The sequence below is a fragment of the Strongylocentrotus purpuratus genome, unplaced genomic scaffold (genome assembly GCF_000002235.5).
Source record: "Strongylocentrotus purpuratus isolate Spur 01 unplaced genomic scaffold, Spur_5.0 spur5_scaffold_11, whole genome shotgun sequence".
Taxonomy (NCBI): Eukaryota; Metazoa; Echinodermata; class Echinoidea; order Camarodonta; family Strongylocentrotidae; genus Strongylocentrotus; species Strongylocentrotus purpuratus.
Window position 1 is genome coordinate 23,533,669 of NW_022145596.1, and position 10,776 is coordinate 23,544,444.

At 37.7% G+C, this 10,776-nt stretch overlaps 6 non-coding genes across 6 annotated transcripts; all 6 read right to left on the reverse strand.

Moving 5' to 3' along the window:
* Window positions 1-3,543: 3,543 nt before the first annotated feature.
* Window positions 3,544-3,615, reverse strand: TRNAH-GUG. The gene has a single exon. It is a non-coding gene; the product is annotated as a tRNA-His (tRNA).
* An 86-nt stretch (window positions 3,616-3,701) lies between these two features.
* TRNAH-GUG lies at window positions 3,702-3,773 on the reverse strand. The gene has a single exon. It is a non-coding gene; the product is annotated as a tRNA-His (tRNA).
* Window positions 3,774-3,858: 85 nt separating this feature from the next.
* Window positions 3,859-3,930, reverse strand: TRNAH-GUG. The gene has a single exon. It is a non-coding gene; the product is annotated as a tRNA-His (tRNA).
* Window positions 3,931-4,011: 81 nt separating this feature from the next.
* On the reverse strand, window positions 4,012-4,083 carry TRNAH-GUG. Its single transcript has one exon. It is a non-coding gene; the product is annotated as a tRNA-His (tRNA).
* An 860-nt stretch (window positions 4,084-4,943) lies between these two features.
* TRNAH-GUG lies at window positions 4,944-5,015 on the reverse strand. Its single transcript has one exon. It is a non-coding gene; the product is annotated as a tRNA-His (tRNA).
* Window positions 5,016-6,790: 1,775 nt separating this feature from the next.
* On the reverse strand, window positions 6,791-6,862 carry TRNAH-GUG. Its single transcript has one exon. It is a non-coding gene; the product is annotated as a tRNA-His (tRNA).
* Window positions 6,863-10,776: the final 3,914 nt, after the last annotated feature.

Here is a 10,776-nt window from a genome sequence, read left to right on the forward strand (position 1 = left end):
CTCTCAAATAACATAAGAAAAAGAGGATCATGGGGGACTAATGGTCCCGATTAGGCATTGTTTGTTATATACATGTAGAGGGCGCAAGTAGCTACACGAAGTGCGGTGGGCCTTTAAGAATAATTGTATTTCATTAGTCAGAATGCGAATTGCATATATGCTAATGTTGTTTAATAGGTGGGACAAACCAAACTGTTTATCCTACCTAGGATCAATTGATCTATGCAATTGGCATTCTGACTTTTGAAATACAATTATTCTTAAAGGCCCCCTGCACTACTTGTAGCTACTTGCGTGCATTAAATCTGATTAAATTACAAAAATGGTTTATTACTGAAACAGATGTGCAATGCATTCGGCGAGAGGTAATTGTATTTATTATTACTTGGGGAGAGGGGTATCACGTTAAAAATGGGACTATGTACGAAGAAATATATTTTTTAATGAGAATTAACGCCATATAGTATTATTATTATCCTTCTCCCCTGCTTTTCATCTATACCCGTGTGTAGGTCTACTCCATATTCTAATCATAAGGCAGAAATGATTATGGCATGCATTCAGTTTAACTTTAAAAAACAAATCAGAAGCCCATTGGTGTATTGCCACACCCAATACTAAATATATATTTAGCTCGCTCTTACAACGAATGGATAAATCACACACGTGGTGTGGGATAAAAAGGGAAATTGAAAGTAGAATGTTTTCGTGATGGATATGCATTAAGGGACACAATGTCTCACGGTTATTTTGTCAGTAACTGTGTATATAAGTAATTTAATTTGTATACAAAATGTATTTCCAAACTATTAACGAAATACTACTCTTAAAAACGAAAAATTCTACTTTGAGATGCAGTTTTAAAAGATGAAAAGCTCAAAATATTGAAAAGTGCAAAAATGAATATGCTTTTGCAAAAATGTCCGGACATCATATTTTTGAATTATAAATCGGTTGTTATTGGCCAATATTTATTTATTTATTTTTTTTTTTTTTTGAAGTTACGGGGGAGAGGTGTTATGTGACTAACGTTTTCAACATTTGTCTTCAATTTTAATATATGTTTTTCTCTTTTTCCCGAACTTGAGACTACCTTTAAAGCTACTGAATTTATGTGTTGTCTTATTAAAATGCAGCTGCTGGCAGTTCATTATCTACGAGAATCAAACACAATAGCAACAGGAAAATAGGACACATACGCGTAAAAGATGACAGAGTTTTCAAGGGATGGTTCGATAAAATCGGCACGTATGAGCTATCAGCCTTGACAGCCTATGGGAAAGAGGGCATGGAGGGGACGTGAACAACCACGAATATCATGAAATCTCGAAGGTTTCGGGAAAGCATGTCTCGCTCCGCCCTCCTCGTTAATCCGACTTTGACCTTCTCCACCCCCCCCCCCCCCCCTCCTTCCTCCAGTCACCTGAACTCCTCACCCATTAAGCAGGCATTTTACAGACAATTGGAAAGGAGCAATAGTGTTTTTTATAATTTTGTATCGAGATTTTGTGACGTCAAATTGACGGTAGAATAAACCTTGACCACATCTAGCTCAAGACGATATACGTCATGTCTCGTTCAGTTATATCTCGTGTCTACCCCTTCCAATTATTTTTTTAAAAGTCTGTACAGATAGATTCAGGATGATATGAAATAAATGATAAATCTGATGACATGCGAATTGAGAAATCAGTGACATATTTAAACATTTTCGATTTAAAGATGCTTAGCCTATCAGTAATTTATTTATGAATAATGTTCGTTAAGTAAAACTTGGATTATTGCAATGTATAGATGATGGCCTAGACCGAGAAGTTGAAAAGAGCGAATTATACTTAAATGTATATCAATTATTGTCGATAAGATCCCGCTATTTCTTACTGTCTATTTGATTAAAGATACACGACAGAGATATCCTGCTTACAGAATCTATATGCACATTTTATCGAAGATACTCAATTCATTTGTTGCGTAAAGTTGGTTTAAACGCTAGAAGTAGATTAAGTCGAGATCTAAACTGAACATGCCACATGCGTTGCACAAATTGTTTGAATCGGGTGCAAAAGAATCGAAGAATTCCAATACATCTCCATCCATTAACTCTTCAGCCCCTCAAACAAAAATATATGTTGTTGGTAATAATCTACGATAGACCATGTCGCTCTTGAAGGATAATGATACACTGGAAGGGTTACCATAGCAACCCCGTCTGTCTTCCAAGCCAACCCCCAGCGGCTCTCACCCGTTGTCCACCCGTCCCGCATCACCTTACCCATACGTGCTCCGTCTGGTAGGAGGATTAACCCCAGGGGTTTGGGGTTTCTCCCACGGGAGACTCCGTCCATGCGAAATTCATCCATCATAAAAATAAAACATGAAATTGTATACTGTATGATATGAGTCGGATCTTATCATGTCAAGTAGGAGGTAATGTTAAAGGGGAAAATCAGGTGCTGCGACTCGAATAGTTGCAATCGCTTGCATCTTATTTCAAAATCTATCTTACGTCAAAATCTTTTTCTTGATTTCCATTCTTTTTAATTGTAGTGCATTCAATATTGTATGTATTCAAGTTTGCCTCATGTAAATTTCCAAACTTTAAGTTACAAAAGTATTTTTTGTGTGTTTTGAGTATCCCTCGAGATAGATACGAGTGCCTAAGAAATATTGATATCATTGTAATCTCCTCCAAATATGTCGTATCGTTTCCCCTTCCCATCCATTGTATATTTACATTAAACAGTTACAATCGACTTTTGAAATTAACGGTTTCAATTAGTCGTCGCAAGATCTTAAATTATTTTATTTTTACTTTAATTATTCACAATTTATTGTGGGATTTCCATCCATGCGAAATTTCATTCGTCATATCAAGTGATATAAGTGGGGTTATACAGTCAAACCTGCTTTAGTGACCACCTGTCTACAAAGACCACCTGTCTACAAAGGCCACATTTGTTGTTTCCCTTGAAAATGGTTTCTCGTTGAATCATGTACTAAAGGAACTTGTCTACAAAGACCACCTGTCTACAAAGGACACTTTTTTTGTTTCCCTTGGGCGGTCGCTATAGACAGGTTTGACTGTATATATCTTATCAACATTTATCAGATAAGATAGTACATGCAACTAATATACCATACGATATGAGCTGAATTCTATCACGAGATAAGGTTTTAAAGGTAATGTTCAGAAGGGGAAGGTTGACCATGCTTTCCCCAGTAAACAATTTTCTTACAAGACGGAGCAAAAGAGGAAGAAAATGGTGATGAAATGGTGATGAAATGGTGCAAAGTGGTGCTAATAGTGATATGTTTGCTGAGTTTGGTTTCTAAGGAAACATAATTGTAATCATCAAATTCAATTAAATCGAATTAAATGAAATCAGTCTAGTGACAAATGCCAGTTTCGGATTATCATGAAAATGCTGAAGCAGAAAGGATCAGACATTAAAATAATTGCACAATCAGATCGAAAACAGAGTGACTGATGAATTTACAAGCAAGAATCGTAAAAATATTTGAAATGATAATGCACACAAAAAATGCCGTGACCAGGATTCGAACCTGGGTTATTGCGACCACAACGCAAGGTCCTAACCACTAGACGATCACGGCTTGCCTGATTATGTTGATATTTGAGTGTTTGTTATACCATCTCTCTCTCCCTCTCTAAAGGAAAATAAAAAAAAAAATTAAAAAAATGCCGTGACCAGGATTCGAACCTGGGTTATTGCGACCACAACGCAATGTCCTAACCACTAGACGATCACGGCTTGCATGATTATGTTGATATTTGAGTGTTTGTTATACCATCTCTCTCTCCCTCTCTAAAGGAAAATTAAAAAAAATAATAAAAAATGCCGTGACCAGGATTCGAACCTGGGTTATTGCGACCACAACGCAATGTCCTAACCACTAGACGATCACGGCTTGCCTGATTATGTTGATATTTGTGTGTTTGTTATACCATCTCTCTCTCTCTAAAGGAAAATAAAAAAATAAAACAACAAATGCCGTGACCAGGATTCGAACCTGGGTTATTGCGACCACAACGCAATGTCCTAACCACTAGACGATCACGGCTTGCCTGATTATGTAATCATTTAGTGTGTATGTTATACCTCCCTCCCTTTCTCTCACTCTCTCTCTCTCTCTTCCTCTTTGTATCTATTTCTTTTTCCTGTATTTATCTCTCTCTCTCTCTACACCCACTCCTCTCTTTCCCCTCCCTATCTCTGAACATTGGTTATTGCCGCCACAACGCAATGTCCTAACCACTAGACGGTCATGACTTGCGTGGTTATGTTATCATTTTGTACGTATGTATGTAATACCTGTCTCTGTATCTCTCTCCTTCCCCCTCCCGCCCTCTCTCTCTCTCTCTCTCTCTCTCTCTCTCACTTCCTCTCTCTATCTCTCTCTCTCTCTCTCTCTCTCTCTCTTTCTCTCTCTATCCATCGTTCTCTCTTATATTCATCTTCATTGTGACACTCTTATTTCATCTTTTAAAAAAAAAAGTGAAATCTGTTTGTGACAAATTTGGTCTATTTGTGACCCAAATACTAATACGAAATCTATTTATTTTTCTCATTCCCCCCCCCCCCTTCTTAACTCTCACAATTCGGCTATTGTCTTGGTTTTATCACAGACATGACAAAATAGTCCACCATACTGCACATCAGGTACAAATTTAAGAATATTTCATCACAACACTGCAGGTGACGAAAACTTTGGTACATACATTATGCACGAAATCATCTGTCTTTTGGCAGACATTAGTTTCAGCTATTTAGGACAGGTTCTGGCAAAGTTGTCAACGTTTTCACCAAACAGGACTCTGTGTGTAGGAAATTATGCGTTATGACTTTTAAAATGCAGATGTTGGATGCATAACATCAGGAACATCACTGCTCAAAAACTATAGACTTATGAAGAAAAAAAAATGCCGTGACCAGGATTCGAACCTGGGTTATTGCGGCCACAACGCAATGTCCTAACCACTAGACGATCACGGCTTGAGTGGCTGTGCAATCATCTGTTTGTATGTTATACATGTCTCTATCTCCCTCCCCCCCCCCCCCCTCCCTCTCTCTCTCTCTCTCCCTCCCTCTCTCTATTTACGTTGTGGCTTGTGTTGGTGTTGCGTTGTTTGTTGCAATCATAGCGCGTTTGAGAATGTTTCATCCCAAAAATACAGGTGACGAACACTTTCGTTTACCTATTTTGCACAGAAAACATTTTGTCTATACACTTTGGCCCGTATTCACAAAGCAAGGTTTGAGCTCAGACCAAGGTTTGAGCTCAAACCTCCTTTTGTTTCGCCAAACCTCCATTTGTTCTTTACAAACCAGGTTTGTAAAAAAACACGTAAAACGCGTCATATGACGTACGAAAACCAAGGTTTGTCGACAAACCTCCAGAAGGAGGTTTGAGCTCAAACCTTGGTCTGAATTCAAACCTTGCTTTGTGAATTCCGACCTATAAGTTGAATTTTCTTGGCAAACATTGGTTCCAGCTATGTCGAACTGGCTTCCTGCAACGTTTTCAGTATTTTTTCTGAGGGAGGACTCTTTGAGTAGGAAATTATGGATGATGACTCTCAAAGTGCAGATGTGGGGGCAGAAAAGAAGTTGTGATGGACTCAATATAGACTTCCTGTACTTGACACGTTGTTGCAATAAAGAGAATAACTCGGGCGTGTAACTTGATTCTTGATGCCGTCTTTAATCTCTTGTGGTGTACAAACGTAGTGAATAATAAACTATTCAACAACTGTGTTGGTTACCCTGTAAGCCAAATAGAAAGAACAAAATATTCATAAGATCAATATATCCACACATGGAATGTTACATTGTAGTTTCAAACCCTGATAAACAATTCCACATTAATTGTGATGAATAAGAAATAATTAAAAGTTTTTCCCTAATTATCTCATGCTAGTATTTCACGAAGTGTGTTTTGAATTAATGTGCTTCTTCAACAAAAGAATGAATCCAAAGTACCTTGTTAAAAAAGAAACATATAAAACATGCATATGTCCTGATCATGATTGCATAACACTATTAACATATGAAACGCCTAACTTTAAACCTAGCTAATAAGCGTAAGCCTTATCACGCAGAAATTTGGTTGAAATATCACTCCGCCGCCGACATTGTGCGTAGAGCGTTTTCTAAAGAAATCCAAGTAAAAGTAAAAAATATAGTTCCCGCAGGAACGTTCCTTGTTCCACAACGTAAACAATTTTTACATAAATCTGCCTTTCAACTGTGACTCTTGCACATATTCTACATCAACCAAATAATAATTTCATGCTAATCACTTTCCTTTTCAAGCTAAAAACAAAGGCACTTTACTTTCACCATCAAAGCTCGACAATCAATCAACATAAATCTGTGTGCATGAATGAATGCACTCGAATCGATAAATGGCCATGCAAACTATCAAATAACTGCTACTTATCTTAAATGCTATTTAAAAAACATTATGACAAATTATTCCAGAAACATACCTTCAAGTATAGGGTGAAACTTTAGGAGTTATAATGAAGTCTGGAAGTCATACTGGTGCAAATAACTGCTACGAACAAACTCGGACGATTAGCAAACTGCTGTGTATAATGCAAGTGCGCAATTCTTCAATTAATGTTGCTAAGATACCATGTTACGTAGTTTCTTGACCAGTCGCTTAAACAAAAACAATCATAAATTACAGTTAAAAACAAATCATGTACATAAATCATGTCATTTCATGACAGAAGTGATAAAACTAAAACAATAAAAACAAAAAATGCCGTGACCAGGATTCGAACCTGGGTTATTGCGACCACAACGCAATGTCCTAACCACTAGACGATCACGGCTTGAGTGATTATGCTTTCAATTAGTGTGGATGTTATACCCCTCTTTAATGAAATGTTTGCTTTCCATTGATTCATTCGCATTCTTTCATTTGTTTAATTTTACTTTTTTCCATTCTTAGTTGATGGCCGTTTCCTAACTTTGTTTTTGTCGACAGATATTTTGTGACATGCGCACCCCCCCCCCCCCCCCTCCCCTAACTGGCATGCCCGGTAAAATCATTCAATTACGTTCCTTGTTATGCATGTATCTGTATGCCCACAAAATGGGTGGATGCTGCAATTTCCGTGTATTATGATCTCTATTCTTGAACTACCTGGCGAGAACACCCAAACAATCATTTTCGGTGCCTCATCATTATCCTTCCATTGATTGACAAGATAATATGATGATGTCAGGCTGAGGCATCAATCTCCAAGCAGCGGGGCTCGCATACCATCGTTGCAAAATCTATCACAATCACCGCTGGATATTGTAGTTTAGACCATGAAAGACTCACCGGACCTCCCAACGCATTTCTCAACGTGTGGTGCTACACGTTCGTGAGGCACCAATAGGGTTAGAGTTTGGCTTGGCTGGCCAGATGAACCTTTAATGAATTTCTTTCATGTTCCCTGCAATGAAAAAAGGAATGATGTGAAGAAAAACAGATCCCCCCCCCCCTCCCTTAAAAAGGGTTGATCATATGAGTATGATAAGTCATGATATTCTTACTCACTAAACATGTTAAATGAATGACAACCTATCCTACACCTGTACATAGGCGTGACAGAAAATGAACTTGAAAGATGAAAAATGATAAGACGTGGGTAAAAACAGGAATGGCAGAGTGCAGCTACAGTAAAAAAAAAATATCTATAAAAAAAATATATTAAAAGAAAAAACTTGAACAGGTCGCCGTTGCCTTTGGTAAGTCCAAATGTTAGACTCGTTAGGTGTAGTCATGTAAAGTATTTTTGATTCAGTAATTTTACTCAGTAATCTTGTCAACGTGTCAGCTGATTAGTGACATACCCATAGATGCCAGGGGCTTATGGCCTGTCACAAAAGAGTCACCATCAACTTTTTGTATTCATGGTGTTTCAGGCCCGGAAATACGGCGGCGCCGTTTCCAAAGTTGGTCCAGCTATGCGTATCACTGCTTCAAGCGCTAAGCTAGCACCCCTCGGCACACGCACTTATCCCTCAACACTGTCCGAAAGAAGAAAAAAAAATCATCATAATTATATTGAACTACTTTAAAACTACCTAGCCATCTTTGGGGGGCTGCGATTATTCACAGATTTCAGGGCATGCAGTGGGTGATATGCTCGCATGATCCCCTTTCCGACATTGATTAGGCACACGTTTTGGTCGGGCTAGGTTTACAAGCCATCAGCTCAGAGCCAGAAAGACGTTGGCTCTTTGTAAAAGGATATGACTTAACGCCGTTTTAGCTCTCAGCAGAAGAGATTTGAGATAGAATTGAACGATTAGTATTGTCTTTTCTTTCTAGAGGGTTATTCTCTTGGGCGATACGAGCTAAAAGGGTATGAAAAGAGTAGCCGTGACTTGCAAGATGGGTCGAAGAGGCCCCTACTGGTCAGATATTAAAACGCGCGTTCATTAGAACTGATGTTCGTATAGGCGTACGGGCAAATCATTTCGCCAGGGGGCTGGAGTAGAGTCGAATATCAACTTTCAAGTTTCTAAATTTAGCTTCTGAAGTTCGCATAAATTCAACACTTTTTTATGGTGACAATGCAATCTTCATTTTACATGCAAAATTTAAAAAACAATATGGAGACAAACTGCCTGGATATAAGCTTAATAAATGATATGAACAATTAAAGTGCAACGGACTCAACCCCCCGGATTGCCAAAGTTTACATGAAAGTTTCTTTGCCAATCCACATTGGCATGTAAAACTCTAAATTCTTTTAAATTCAATACGAAGCAAGCAATTCTGTCAGAGTATGTCGTTTGATCTGTTCTCAGTGCTGAATGAATATTTCAATATTTTTTCCAGATTTCTATAAACGTCCATCAGTATATTTTGTAACCGTCAGGCATAATTTATTTACATCGACATATTATCATTTTCATTTTTCATTATCATCATTATTATCAACATTCCCACTTATTAATTTTTTTGTCATCCACATCCCCCCCCCCCTCCCTACCCCGTCCTATCACTTTATCAACCAATCGCCTACTGTGATAGCCCTTTTCTGCAGATTCATTAATGAATAATTCTTGGTAGTATGTTATCAGTTACATTTTTGTTTTATGTTAACATCTCTTTTATTATCGTATTGTGTAGATGTTCAAACAATCTGTTATATTTTATAGCTTAAATGTAATATGATTTTTATGTTACAGAAGAAAATAGATTCAATATAATTCAAGTTTAGTTTCCAACGCTGTCCAGTGCTCAAAATTTTACAGCGCATCTGCCGTTTATTTCGCACAGTCCGTTCAAATTTCGATCAATGTCGAGAATGGGCGGGAAGGCGAGGGTCATAAAAATTATCCGCTAATGATACAATTTGCCCACTCGGAAGGATACCATTACTTCGGTCCGGGAATTAAGCACACATATTCTATGATATCTAATTGTTTTTCCAGTAAATTGATTCCCTATGATCAACGCCCTCTGTGGTGACATTGGGGAGGTCAAGGAGGGAAAGATTCGCCGAATTTCTGGAGTAATCTTGTAATGGCATCGACAAGTTGGTCAGATTGGTCAGGAAGACACGATTCACACATCGGACGAATCTTTCACAATAATTATCAGAATATGATTCGAACATTTCCAAGATTGGACCAGTGAGATAATACGGATGAGCTGGCAAAGTGCATTGCCCCTACAGTTGTATTAAGCTTATTTATACATTTGTAGGCTAGGGTGTGTAGAATTCACCGTTTTTATTTTTGTAAATATACATGTAATTCTACATGTATATTTGTTTATATCTACACACTAAGAAAAAATGGTACAACTATGCACCTTTAGGGGTTCAAACCGGTGCAACAATAGCAGCACCTTTAGGGGTTAAATCCTGCACCTTTTTTAAAGGTGCAATCCTGCACCCTTTAAAAGGGTGCCAGATTGAACCTTTTGGGGCAAATGTTAGTACCCTTTATGGTTCAATCCTGCACCTTTAGGGGTGCAAACCGATGCAACAATAGCAGCACCTTTAGGGGTTAAATCCTGCACCCTTTAGGAGGGTGCCAGAATGCACCTTTTAGGAGACATGTTAGTACCCTTAATGGTTCAATCCTGCTCCTTTAGGGGTGCAAACCGATGCAATAGCAGCACCTTATTAAAGGGGTTCAATCCTGCACCCTTTATAAGGTGCAATCCTGCACCCATCATCAAGGAATACTCGTGACATTTGCTCGTACACATATACATATTAAACATGCATGATGTTTCTTGGTTAGTAATCATATAAACAATATATATATTGCTAAAACGTGAATGTAATTGTAACATGATCAGACAAAATAATCTATTGGTTAATTATTGCCGAAGGGAAATACAAATCACAAAATTGATGTGCATTGTCATAATTTGCTTAACAAATCATATGATAAATGTATTTTTATGTGAACACGTGGAAAGTAATCATGAATATGCATGCAATATGCAAACTTTTATTTTGCACCTTTTTGGGTTGTTAGTGTTCATTTTTGTGGGAAGGGTGCAAAATCTTATATTGCACCCTTTTTTGAACCCCTTTTCCTTCAATAGGGTTCATTTTTATGTAAAGGGTGCAAACTCTTATTTTGCACCCTTTTTTGCACCCTTTTTCTTAGAGTGTAGTGGACTATTAGGACCAAGCGATACAGTCTATGGCAAGCTATAACAAAATTTAAAAAAAATGTTTTAGATTTAATCTTTATTTTGGAATATGTACACATTGTAGGCCTA